The sequence below is a fragment of the Siphateles boraxobius genome, unplaced genomic scaffold (assembly GCF_051911475.1).
Source record: "Siphateles boraxobius isolate OS27281-9 unplaced genomic scaffold, OSU_SipBor_1 13, whole genome shotgun sequence".
In the NCBI taxonomy this organism is placed as follows: Eukaryota; Metazoa; Chordata; class Actinopteri; order Cypriniformes; family Leuciscidae; genus Siphateles; species Siphateles boraxobius.
The window spans coordinates 7,650,717-7,664,844 of NW_027508733.1; positions in this window are offsets into that span (position 1 = coordinate 7,650,717).

Sequence of the window (14,128 nt, forward strand, 5' to 3'; positions counted from 1 at the left end):
TGAGGCCTCCCAGTTAGATCAGCCCTTAGGCCTTCACAGGCCTCCTCAGTGTTTTGAAACACAGACACTGGGTTGATCCATGGATCGAGTAGAGAACTCCCCTCGCTAGCAAGGGTTGAAAAGCACTATGCTGAGTCATACTCTCCGGGATATCCCGTCTCTGAGATCCGGGCCGAGTGGTTCTCTGCCAGCTTCGCAGTCCCTCGGGTTGGATGCCTTACTTAAGGCATTTGTCCAGAGGCTCTGTCTTCAGACAGACAGGATTTGGCCAGACTAAGTGTCTATGTACTGGCGCCAGGTCAGGCCGTCCTGGTGGCATTTCGGGGTGAGTACGTTCCCCTGGATAGTGACTGGCTGGGGTTCCCTTGGGTTCCCTAGCCACATTCCCTAGAAGGGACCCCTTCTAATTGGAAGCTGAGGTTCCAGGCCCGGAGCCGGCCCAGGTAGACCTTTCATTTAACCATGTTTATGAGGGTTTTTCTGTGAGGCTGTAGCTTGGGCTATGACCGTAGGGAATGCTGTCACTGACAGCCCAGTGTGACCTGAGGGTGAGTGGTTCTAGCGTTTCATTTGAAGTTGCTGGTTCTGACAGTTGTCACTGCCACTTGGCATGCACTCCCCTTAGCATGGCGGCGTTGGTATATCGTTCCCCATAACGTCGTTGACGTATTGTTGAGTTCCCTTCGAAAGGGAACGTCTCAGGTTACGACTGTAACCTATGTTCCCTGAGAACAGGGAACGAGACAATACGTCTCCCTGCCATGCCTCGGGGCTTGCCTACCGTACAGTCCCTTCAGACGATAAGGTGATTTGTCATGTTTGCAAGGCGCCCCTTTATACTTCCAGGTCGCACGTTAATCATTCACGCTAATGATTCACGGGCTGTCGCCGGTCAATATGATTGACGTGATTTGATAGTGATTTCAGACACCTGTCACGCCTGAGGCGTTCCCCATAACGTCGTTGACGTATTGTCTCGTTCCCTGTTCTCAGGGAACATAGGTTACAGTCGTAACCTGAGACGTTTTGTATTATGTTATTGTTTTGAACATAAGTTTAACAGTTTTGAAAACAGTATGTAAGCATGTGCAAATTGGCCTGTAAGTACACAGAGTTTTGGTGGTTGTTGTGTCGAAGTGAGAAAATAATTAATGTAATTTGAAAGATGTAGTCATTGAATGCATTTTGTGCCAAAGCAATGATAAATGATCCACAGTTTAGCCCACATATACTTCTGTTGTGCTCACTGTGTGAAGAGTTTTGAAAAAGTGACCTAAGTATTGAGAAATGTGTCCTAGCGACTGTAAAAAACGTCCTGGTTGCGTATGCAACCCACCGTTCCCTGAAGGAGGGAACGGAGGACGTAGTCGACGTCGACTGAATGGGGATCACGCTAGGGAGCCTATCATCTTCGATTACTATTGAACGAGCCAATGGAATTTGGCGTGCGTGATTTGCATCACGCACTCCGCCCCCGCGGCGCGGGTATAAATACGGAAGTGGATGCACGCACTAGTTGCTTTTCGCTGAGGAGCCGAGAGTAACCCGGGGTCAGCGGTGGTCCAGCGGTAGTGGCAAGGGGACTACGTCCTCCGTTCCCTCCTTCAGGGAACGGTGGGTTGCATACGCAACCAGGACGTTCCCTTTCAGTCGATAACGTCAGACGTAGTCGACGTCGACTGAATCGGGATAACCTTTGAAAACGCCACTAAAGCTGCCACCTTCCAGTGCCTAAACAAAAGCCTCCTGATGCCCCCGCAAATTTAAGGCGGGGAAGGACAGGGCTTAGGCCAGGGAAGTCACCGCTGTTCCTACAGGACCACTGGGAAAGCGTTCCCCGTACGTTGGAAGGAAGGGACGCTGCGGAAGCCACATCCAACCCAGAGGGAGGTAATGTGGAGAATACACATATGAACTGGGCGGAAACCGGGCAGTCTAACATATGGAATGTCACTGGGGTGGCTCCAGCCTAAGACGGGGGGAGACACACCGGACAGTGACGGCAGAGAGACTCTGCCGAGGGAAGACACGGGCTCACCGCAGGGAGCCGTATCGTGGAAGAATACACATATGGGGTCACCGAAGGGACCGCAACATATGGACCCAGCCTAACACAGGTTCCACACTGCTTACGAGTGGTAGGCCTAACACCAGACGTTCCGCACGTCCGACGTCGGAGGGGTGTGGAGGAACTCAACAGGGTTCAATTTTAAGGGAACTCAACTGAAGTAGAAGGGCGCACGCATCCAGTCCATAGGAGGGGAATGGCGCAGCAAGCCGACACTTGAACCGGGCTCACGGTGAAACTGGCTTCATGAGAAGGGAGCCCACGGGAAGCAGCGGTTCAACTAGGTGTCGTCCAGCCCCCAACTCTAGAATCTGTCTTAGCAAAGCATATCGTCAACGCCCAGGCGGAGCACTTTACACTCATCATAGAGGAGCTCAACACCTAAGTGGACATGTTGCATCCCGGATCTTTACCGAAATGAAGGCAAGCACTAAGTGCAACCTTGCCTGGAAACAGCCTTCCCTCTCTGCTGAATTCCAACAGATATTTGTAGAGCTGGTCTGAGGTCTATGACTTACATTCTGTACACGTCTAAGCGAACGGACGGAGAAGCCAGGGCTGGATCTGCCTCCTCCAGGGCAGCGCTTGCAGGCTCACCACCTGCTCCTATTACGGGAGAGGTAGGAACCTTGGGCACAATCCGAGCCGGGGTCTCAGCTTGTGAGAGTTAGCCGGCCCAGACTCCAGGCACAATACGTTGACCGAAAGCGAGCAAGTCCCTACCCTCTAGTAGAGACCACGCGAGCAGGAGAACTGATATAACAGATTTTTTAACTCACTGCCTGTAGTGGCTCAGGGGCGGTCTCTGCAGTGCAATCGCACCAGGGACAAGGCCCAAGAGGATAAAGAGGGCCACAAGGATTTACAAGACCTTGCTCCCTCAGGAACCTGACGATCAGAACGTGCTTCTGCATACTCCTGCAACACGATGAGCGTCGTTTAAACACCGAGGCAACATCACCTTGAGGGTGAAGAAAAACAGCCTACTGCAACCCATTTTGCAGGAAAGAGAGCACTGAAGTGATCGAAAGCTCTCAGGATCTCCTCTGGAGAGAAGATGCACTCAACGACTAGGTTCCACTTCTAGAGGCGTAAGCACGCTACCCAATTCTAGGGGGTGCTCGCAGAAGTGATGGTAACTATCACATGTTCTTGTGATAGCCACCTGAACCTCCGCGTTCAGATGTAAGACCGCCCGGAATCCCCGGGGGAAGAACGCGTGTGCCATCGTGCCCCGTCCCCGAAGAGTTTTTAGGGGAAGTCAGGAAGGCTGTTGATGGGAACCAGGTCTAGTTGGGCCAATAAGGGGCAACTATGAAGACCTGTTCCTCTCCTGACTTGGCACGTAGGTGCAAGTGACGGGTGCAAAAGGCAGGAGCATTGCTCAACACAACATGTGAAGATCACTGGGCTTCAGGAGCGTTTCCTGCTCAGCACTTGGGTGTGACAAGTTCACTGAGCTTCAGGAGCATTTCTGCTCAACACCCTGAGTGTGATAAACTCACCGAGCTTCAGGAGCATTTCTGCTCAACACTTGAGTGCGAAGAACCTCACTGAGCGACAGGAGCATTTCTGCTCAGCACTTGAGTGTGACAAGTTCACTGAGCTTCAGGAGCATTCTTGCTCAACACCTGAGTGTGATAAACTCACTGAGCTTCAGGAGCATTTCTGCTCAACACTTGAGTGCGAGGAACTTCACTGAGCACCAGGAGCATTTCTGCTCAGCACTGCGTGTGACGAATTCACTGAGCTACCTGTGATGAACTCACTGAGCTACAGGAGCATTGCTGCTCAACACCTGAGTGCGATGAACTTCACTGAGTTTCAGGAGCAACTCTGCTCAACATGAAGTGTGATGATCTCACTGACTTGAGCAGGCGCAAGGCGACCCTGAGTCGCAGTCACTTTTAGAAGGCTCACTGGGGTTAAACGCATTTCTGCGGGCCCCCGGGGCAGCTGAGACCCAGTGTTTGTCCAAGGGTAGTCCGCTCGGTTTACCCAAACACTGGCGGAAAAATAAAACCGGGGGGGCAACTGAGCGGCCCCGGAATGGTCATGACCCAGCCGGACCCAGGGGATGGAGTCTCCACTTGCCCTGGCTATAACTGTCGTGAGGCTCGATGGCGGCACGATTGAGTAAGCGGGAGGAGTGGAACAAGGCGCCCTCAGAAGCGTCTGACTCCAAGGAGGAGGTGATGGGAGAGTTTCTGACATACAGGGGTTTACGTAACGGCTGCAATGTCTAACAACTCGAGGCACGAATGCCCGTGTAGTCGGGGGTCGCCCAGGCCCCCGTTAAAACACGCCCTTTGTACATGGCCCCTCTGTTGAGGAGGGTTTGGCAGCAGACCGGGATGAACTATAGTCACACAGGGTGAGCTGCTCTGCCACGGTCACCTCGGGACTCGATCGTGAAGCTAGCGCTGAAGCGGTCACATATGGAGGAAGCCAAGGGCTGCGTACTACCGTATACCCCAGGAGCCTCTGAATCTTTTCAGTGGGACCCTTTCTCACTTCAACACCAGCTGAACACATTCTCACTGGAGAGACGTGTTAGACCGAGTACCTCTCCAAAACTGAAAAAGAGATACTCAGCCCGTGGGCGAGATTACTCTCTTCCAGTTGACCTGAAGACCCAACGGGCTCTGGAGCACTCGAGGGGAAGGACATTGCACTGATACTCCACCATTAGACGCAACCTGCAGGATGGCCTGCGGTGCGGGGGGTAGAGATCCGAAGCACATGTCTTTCAGGTCAAAGCTGCAGACCAATCTTGGGCCAAGATGGTCACGACTCACCACCTAGTAGCACGAAGGGCGAGTCTTCGACTGGCCTTCGTACCGGCTGGAGGGCGGCTATATCAAATCCTTCGCAAGCAGGATAAGATAAACACGCACAAGTCAGGAGCACTTTTGCTCCACACTCGGTGTGATGAATATCACTGAATTTTCAGGAGCACTTCTGCTCAACACCTATTGTGGTGACCATCACCGACTTGAGCGGGGTAGCCGAGCCTGAGGTGGGGCAGCAAAGTAGAGATAGTGGTGTTAGTGTGCAGTGCAACACTTACCTGTCTCCACTAGCGGCAGGGGACGTGAGAAGGCGGACGACCGGGTCCTCGAACGCCCCAAGCTGCCTGTTGCCGACCAAGGGAAGCTGGGGGATGTAAGGCTAATACAGGGTCACACCCGCCAGACTGGCCCACTTGGGACTCAGGAATAGAAAAATTGCTCTTTTTCTGAATATGTGGGTACCGCTGACCCCGTTTTTATAGGGGCCAGCGGCGGAACAGACACACACACATATCAAAAAACTCCAGCCGGCCCTCCAACCAGCCAGAGGGAGTGGATCGGCGACCACTCCACAAGCAACTCCTCCATCCCTGAGAGCCCGTCCAGGTTCAGCGTTTTCTTTTGCGCTGGTGCTTACCACCTGGCTTGGCAGCGCCTGGAGCAGGCTGGGCGCCCCTTCCGCGGCCGGCTCCGCGCCGGAACCTGGGTGAAGGCTGCTGCGATGGTCCGGCGGGAGCTGAGGCGGCTGCGGGCGGACGCCCTCGGCGACGAGCAGGCGGAGGATCTGACCTCGGGGGGCGGGTGAAGGCAGCAGCGTCCCTCCGAGGCAGGATGTGCCGGATGGCCTCCGTCTGTTTCTGAGCTGTAGAGAACTGTTGGGCAAAGTTCTCCACAGCGTCGCCGAATAACCCAACCTGGGAAATGGGAGAGTCCAGGAACCGAACCTTGTCCGCTTCTCTCATATCGGCCAGGTTGAGCCAGAGATGGCGCTCCTGGACCACTAGTGTGGACATCGCCGAACCAACCGCGCGAGCTGCAACCTTCGCCGCCCGGAGGGCGAGGTCAGTTGCAGTGCGGAGCTCACCCATGAGCTCAGGGTCCGAACTACCCTCGTGCATGTTCATGAGTGCCTGGGCCTGGTGGACCTGGAGCGACGCCATGGCATGCAAGGAGGAAGCGGCTTGCCCACAAGCTCTGTAAGCCTTGCCCGTAAGAGCGGACGAGAACTTACAGGCTTTAGAGGGGTGACGAGGATCACCTCTCCAGGAAGCGGCCGCCGTTGGGCATAACTGCATCGCAACGGCCCGCTCCACCGGAGGGATAGCCTCGTAACCCTTCACCGCTCCCCCATCAAGGGTAGTGAGGGGGGAGGGGCTACTCAGGCGGTTTCTGGCAGAGAAAGGTGCCATCCATGCCCTCGTAAGCTCCTCATGCACTTCAGGAAAGAAAGGAACCGGGGCGGCGGACTGAGAACCAGTACGGCCCGCCCCGATATACCAATCATCCAACCGAGACGGCTCGGGACACGGTGGAGGGTTCCACACGAGCCCTACCGCCTCGGCGGCCTTTTTCAGCATAGCTGACATCTCTGGATCTGGCTCGGGCAACATTGGTCTCCCGGAGGGAGGCAGTGCAGCCGAGTCATCATCTCCAGAGTTCAGCTCCCCCTCCGATGCTGCGATTGACAATGTATCCCCTGGAGGGGCCCCAAATGACACGGCTGGCCCGTCCATTACAGAGGGACCAGCGGGATCAATGGGGAGCTCCACCGGTTGCGGTGTGAAAGAGGAGTGAGGGACCCACGGGGCGTGGCCGGGCGGATTACCCCTCACTGTGATCCTCAGATCACCCAGCTTGGACGGCACCCCAGTCCTCCTCTGGGAAGGTAACCCAGAGGAAGAACAGGGGCGGGGCCCAGAGGTGGGGACTGCACCAACGCTTTTGACGAAGGCGAGTCTAGATCTCAACACCGAGATGGTCATGTTCCCGCAGTGAGAACATGACTCATCCACGAAAGCTGCCTCGGCATGCTGAAAGCCCAAACATGCGACACAACTTTCGTGACCGTCAGAGGGGGATAGTGCCAGACCGCACCCAGAAACGCACGGATGGAATGGCATGTTGAAAAAGACGCACTCACACCCGTGTTGCTCTTTTAGGAAATGGGACCGTCACCAGTGCCGGAGCACACAGGGAATGACCGCGGCAAACACTGAATAGTCTTTCAATTAACAGTGAAGCACTCACTTCTCGCCCTCTAACCAACCGTCAACACACAAACAAACAATAGAAATTTGATGCTGTTAAAACAGCAGTTGAGAGCTGAGAAGCTCGCGATCACCGCTACACCACGCTGTAGAACACCAACACTGGAGAGGTCTTCCCGCAAGAACACCGACACACTCGCTCGTTGAACACAACAGCACTCTTCAGAGACATCAAAGACGAACGGCTCCGAAGCGAAAGGCAACTAGTGCGTGCATCCACTTCCGTATTTATACCCGCGCCGCGGGGGCGGAGTGTGTGATGCAAATCACGCACGCCAAATTCCATTGGCTCGTTCAATAGTAATCGAAGATGATAGGCTCCCTAGCGTGATCCCCATTCAGTCGACGTCGACTACATCTGACGTTATCGACTGAAAGGGAACTGTAACTTTTTTAATCTACAGAAACATGATGAGAAACTGTTTTACACCGAGGCAGAAAAGCAATAGAAAACAATCTTATTTAACACTACCATTCAAGTTTAGTCTGTAAATTTTATTTTATTTTATATTGGTATTTTGATATTTTATATATTTTATCAAATTTACACTTTCACATAATAAAGGTTATATTCCGTTTCTACTGGGATGAAATAAGGATGTAGCTTGTATGATGTTTGAATAATTTGTATAGTGTAGAGCCCAAGCCCAAACCTTACCCTTAAAACCGTGCAAATATAGTGTTGGTATCACATGGCACTAGCATACTACTCTGGGCCCGGTTTCTCGATAACGCTCACTCTTAGCGCGCTAAGAAGACTCGAAAGATATATCGTACCAAAGTTGTTTAGGTTCCTAAGTGTGTTCTCCGAAGTGTCCCAGGAAGCTTCTTAGCACACTGCCTCTTACGTTCGACGTTACAAAGGCGCTGTCCCAAGTAAAGGTGCTGAATTAGTGAGAATGGTCTGGCTTCTCACATGTAGAGAAATGTGTTTAGAGTTTTGAAAAAAGTTTGCAGTGCAAAGCATATAATGTCCTTGTATTTTTGCAGACTTGGTCTAAAGATTCGGTACATGAGTGAATGGTTTCACAGAGTGAGCCTCAAATTCCACTTTTAGTGTCTTAGCAATTTAAAAAAAAAAACTGTAAAACAAACTGACAGAGGTCACGTATGGAAAGAACCAAGAAAATCTTAAAATTGCATGGAACTGAGAAGCATGAATGGAAGCAACAAAAAAGACTGCAATAAAAAAACAAAAACAAGAGACAATTATTTTAATGCAAGCAAAACATATATGTTTGTCAGTAATCTGTACTTAATCTGTGTTTTTAAACATGATTAAGTAGATTAAGGCCTACTCCTGTCTTAATATAAACCCTGTCTGGGAAACCGCCCCTAAAGGTTTAACAAAGTTATTCTTGCCACTATAACTTATGGATTCCTAAAGACAAGTTTATGGGTAAATAACATATTAATAATAAAAGTAGGCCTATAATGAATATCAAAACACATGTTAAATATAATGTAGTAATTTTATTATAGCACTGATGATAGATAGACATAGATGATGTTCCTGGAAACAATACAGACAGAACAGCAGAAACAAACCATACAACCAATTAAACACCAAATTACAAAACATTATTAGGCTATGTGAAAGTGAATAAATTTATGTGTGTGTGTGTGTGTGTGTGTATTTAGTTATATGTGCTGTGTAAGTTAGCCTATAATACTTTTGGAAATTATAACTTAAAACAAAAATAAATAATAACCCATAAACATTATAATAATTGTATAATATGGATAATTAGCACTTGACTTACTTGATATACACTGTAACATTACTTTACTCTAGCACAGTAGTCAGTAAAGCAATGCCACAATAAACTAAAGGATTAATATTTAGGTACATATAAAAGGTAAGTCTGCTTTTTTAAAATATTACACTTCAATGCGTACAGAACGTGCGCGTTAAGAAACACGTTAAAATTGGTCGTCTTAACATGGTAAAACTGTGCGTCTTTACACGCACTAAAGTAACGCGACGACAACTGACGCCTTAACACGACCAAAATGAGCGTGTCAACGCATACAAAAGAAAAACGTAAAAATTGCAGCGTTAACGCGGACAAACAGTGCGTGTTGACCATAGTCTGTAAAAAAATTTGACACGGTCAAATTTCACGCGTTTCGTTTGAGGACTATTGGCCCCGATCGCCTTCCACAGCGCGTGTCTGAGAGTGCAAGAGTCGTCACTTGCAGAGGAAGCGCTTGTGCCTGAGCGTGCAAGTCCGAGAGTGCAAGTGACGTCACTTGTCTGCAGCCAGACGCTATTGGAATTAGTTGGCATCGATTGCTCAGGAATCGATTTTCCACTTTACGCGAAGGTGCATTACGGCGTTAAGAAAGACAACAAGTTCTATGAAAATGAAACATTCCTCAAATTATTCCAGTAAAATTTATTTTAACATAGTTTAAGTTATCAGTAAAATATAGACTATTAATTAAATTACCAAATTGTCAGTAATATGTTCACGCGATATGTTGAGACGGGTAGACGAACCGGGTATCCCTCGCTAATCATCCACCCTCCTTATCCCATTGTGCCACTTGTGCCGCTTCTTGACATGGGTAACGACTTCTAAAAATTATGTAATACACTTTTATATTAATGGTAAGGTACTTTACAATCAGAATTGATTGGCAAGCAGCTGCAGTTACTTCTGTTTAATGCGGTATTGATTGCCATTGGTTAATGTTGTCAATAAAAAGCAACCTATTTACAATGAACACAGAGAGAGAGAGAGTTAGATACTGAATATGGTGGGGAAGCAATGTAAAAAAAGGGCACCAAGCTTCTCGTCAGAGGAACTTGAAGTTTTGCTGGACGAGGTGAGCAAGTGCAGGTCTTAGAAGGTCCAGCAGCTCCATAATGAGTTGTCTTGGGAGGCAAATGATTTTTAATATAGCCACGTCAGGCAAAATGTCAAAAGGGCTTAAGTTTTGCCGAATAAAACAATTGACATGGACTAAACGGCTCCGCAGACGGCGCTGTCTTTGATTCAATACAATGACACGTTGGATCGGTGCCATCGTTGGTCGCTTACTGGACACCACCATGCTTACCCATTTATGCTTACTCATTTATAGATCTTTTATATTTAAATTTATAGACCATTTAGAGCCAGATTGTTTGCCAGATTTTAATTATCAAAAGTGATTGCCAATTTAAACGCTTTAATGACATTAAATAGCCTAGGTTAGAAATAGCCTAGGTTAGCAGAGGGCTAGCCTAGGCGGCGACTAGCATCTTGAGCTCAAACAACGCTAAGAGAGAGCTTACGAATGGTCCAGACCAACCTTACAAAAGTGTGACTTACAAAAGATATACTTAGCGTACGAACGTGTCGGGAATCGTGCCATGATGTTAAGAGAGAGGTTAAGGAATAGGTTAAGAACTACTTAGCGAAAAGAACGTTTTGGGCAACCGGGCCCTGTTTCCTATCAAAAGCTACTCTCAATGCTGCACCGACAGCGCTATGGGCATCTTTGTATGAACAGTTGTAATGTTTGTCTAACACCCCAATAACGGGGCTTTAAATAACCTGTGACGATAACAACATCAAAGAGGCTTAATCAAAAATAATTTGTGCCCTCGACGTCGATGTGGCGAGGGACGGCCGAGGGACGTGAGAGAACGGCGTGAGGCCGGTGGTGCGATTGCTAATGAGCAACACCTGTATAGCACACCGGTCTCGCATCTCTCACGGAGGAGCGGAAGCATAAAGGGGGAGGGACGACATTAATAATCGAGAGAGGAACAGGCCTGATTTTAGTTGTTCTGGTTTTTGTATTTGTGTTTTACTTTAGCCAGCAGTCGTCCGCGAGGGGCTGCTGGCCGTTATGTTTATTTTGGGTAAGCCAGCAGTCGTCCGCGAGGGGCTGCTGGCGGTATTTTAGTTTGTTTATTTTATTTTAAATAAAGTTTGTTAAATGTTCGCCGGTTCCTGCCTCCTTCTTCCCTGAACATTGTTACACTGGTGCCGAAACCCGGGAAGAGGGAGGAACGCGCTGTCAGAGAGTCCTCGCCGCTGTGGGGAATCCGCGGTGCCATCGAGCATGGTGCGCGAGTCGCCGCCGCTCGCCGTGGGCCGGAGCCTGCTGCCATCCGCCGGGCAGGGGAGGAGCAGGGAGCGGGGGACTCGCAGCCATGGACGCTCGAGGCGGTGCGCTGGAGTGAGTTGCCGGGGGGACGGCCGAGCTCGCTGCCGGCCGCCTGGGAGTTGGAGGGGCGGCTGCCGTCCGGGAGGGAACGGGGGAGTCGCCGCCGCTCGCCGTGGGCCGGAGCCTACTGCCGTCCACCAGCAAAGGGGAGGAGCAGGGAGCAGGGGACTCCTGCCGTCTGCCCTAGATCCCAAGGAGCCGTCGCCGTCCACCGGGCGGCGGAGGAGTGTCGAGCCGTCCATCGAGGGCTACCCAGCGTCACCGCCAGGCACCGCGGAGGAGATCGCCCAGCTGGTGGAGGACCATGATGGCAGCGCGTTGTGGGAACCGGACCATGTTTTTTTTTTTTTTTTTTTTTTTTTCTCTCCCCTCTCTCGATCTGTCGCTCCTCATGCTTCCGTCTCCGTTTCTCTCGGCTTGTCGGTCCATACCCCCCAGGGATCGCCGCCGCTGGGGGGAGTAGGCACAGGCTCGTGGGTGCCCCCCGGCCTGTGAGGGGCGATGGGGGTATGTGGCGAGGGACGGCCGAGGGACGTGAGAGAACGGCGCGAGGCCGGTGGTGCGATTGCTAATGAGCAACACCTGTATAGCACACCGGTCTCGCATCTCTCACGGAGGAGCGGAAGCATAAAGGGGGAGCGACGACATTAATGATCGAGAGAGGAACAGGCCTGATTTTAGTTGTTGAGGGGCTGCTGGCGGTATTTTAGTTTGTTTATTTTATTTTAAATAAAGTTTGTTAAATGTTCGCCGGTTCCCGCCTCCTTCTTCCCTGAACATTGTTACAGTCGACTTATTCAACTATCGTGGGTGCAAGGGCACGTGGTTATACAATGATGCCCCAGTTGGAAGAGACTCTCGTGGGCTATCTCTCTTGGGAGCTCATCGTCACTTAAAAGTCAGCGCTCCCCACCAAGCCGTTCAGAACAATGTACACACTATGGCAGCTCCTTCTCCTTCCCAACACCATCACGGCACCGCTGTTATATCCCCGCCACCTTCGGTGTTTCGGGAGCAGCGGTTTCCAGCGAACTGTTGAATGTTCTGTTGCTATCTCCAAAGACACAGAATATTAAACAGCCCACCCCCCTCCCAACAAGACAAAAATGGAAATGGAAACTACTGCCAAGTATCTCTTATTGGGTCTTAAAGACAGTAGAAAGGGATTACAGTGTACAGGTTACAGATACTAACAATCAAGATGATTGTGTCTCAGATCCAACACAAAGATTGGTTTGTCACAATCGATCTCAAGGACCCATATTTTCATATTGAACTTCTGCCACAACACAGGATGTTCCGGGGGATCACTTTCAGGGGTGAAGCTTAACAATATTGTGTTCTTTCATTCGGCCTAGCACTGGCTCCGTTGCAACCCCAGAGGTGTACTATACGCCGTGCAGACCCAGTTCACTGCCATATTGTTTCAGTGCTGGAGTTTTTGCAGGAAAAAGCTCCAGTTGGGAAACATCCTCTGATTGCCCACCTCATCCACGGAGCGATGCCAAATTGGTAAATTTGGTAAATATCAAATGTCAATGGTAAATGTGAAATTTACCATCCGCTATTTTGCACTCTTACCCTGTCTATCATTCTCAACTGTGCGTCTGGTCGATCTCTTAGCGTTCTGTCCTCCGCCATTCACTACATCAGGGCAGGACAAACTTCACCTACTGTGCCCAGTTTGTACTCTTCAGAGTTACATCCACTTCACTAGCCAGTGGCGTAAGTCAGAACAACTTTTGATTTTCCATGTGGGCCGCAAGCCGGGGATTGCCACCACCAAGCAAACAATGTCGTACTGAGTGAGGGATGCTATTATTCTAGTCTATGAGGTGTGCAGTCAAGCTTTGTCTTTAGGAGTTAGGGCTCATTCTACCAGGGGGGGTTGAATCCTCCAGGGCTTTAGCAAGAGGTGCCCTCCTTGCAACAAGTATGTGATACGGCAGGCTTGTCCTCTCCACACACATCAGATTTTATAGTTTGGATGTTCATGTTACTCCAGGTTCACATGTGCTTGAGTCGACATCCCAAGTTCATAACTGAGGCCTTTTCTTGTGTTTGTGCGCACACACTACACAACCTTGAGGGGTCAAGACATTTCCCATGTGGTGGCGTTAGTTTTCTCATTCCCATAGCGCTGTCAGCGCAGCATTGAGAGTAGCTTTTGATAGGGAACATCTCGGGTTACTTGACTGTAACCCTATTCCCTGAAAAAAGCAGGAACAAGATGCTGCTCTACATTGGCGCACTGGGGGTGTGTTCAGGACGTCTCTTCAGACAAAGTCACTGGAAAATGTACCTGTTTCGAGTCCATTTATATCCTTTCTCGAGTGTGCATTCCAATGACGTCATCATCAGAGGTTATTCAAAGCCATGTTCTTGTCGTGTTTGCCACACAACCGGTCAAGCAAATATGTTTTCCCATAGCGCTGTCAGGGCAGCATCCCGTTCCTGCTTTAAGTCAAGTAACCAAAATGTTTCCTGTTGAGCTCAGAGTGTTGTGATGCAGTTTTAGCTGCTGTTCTTCAAAAACACACCAGATGGAGCCATTTATCAGTAAAATCAATATCAACCGTTATCTACCTGTTTAACTCAGTCCTTGTCAACATGAACCCAGTATCTTGTCAACTATAATTTTAATAGCTTGATAATTTGATGTAACCATATGCAAAAGAATAAATGACAAATTATCTTTATTTACAGCTGAAGTTGCAGCCATAATCTTAGGGCTGCAATGGATAGAGGTAAGGCCAACTGAAACAATAAGAGATGATTAATTGAAAGAAATATTCACGATAATGCTACAAATAGCATAATTGGAATTAATGTACAGT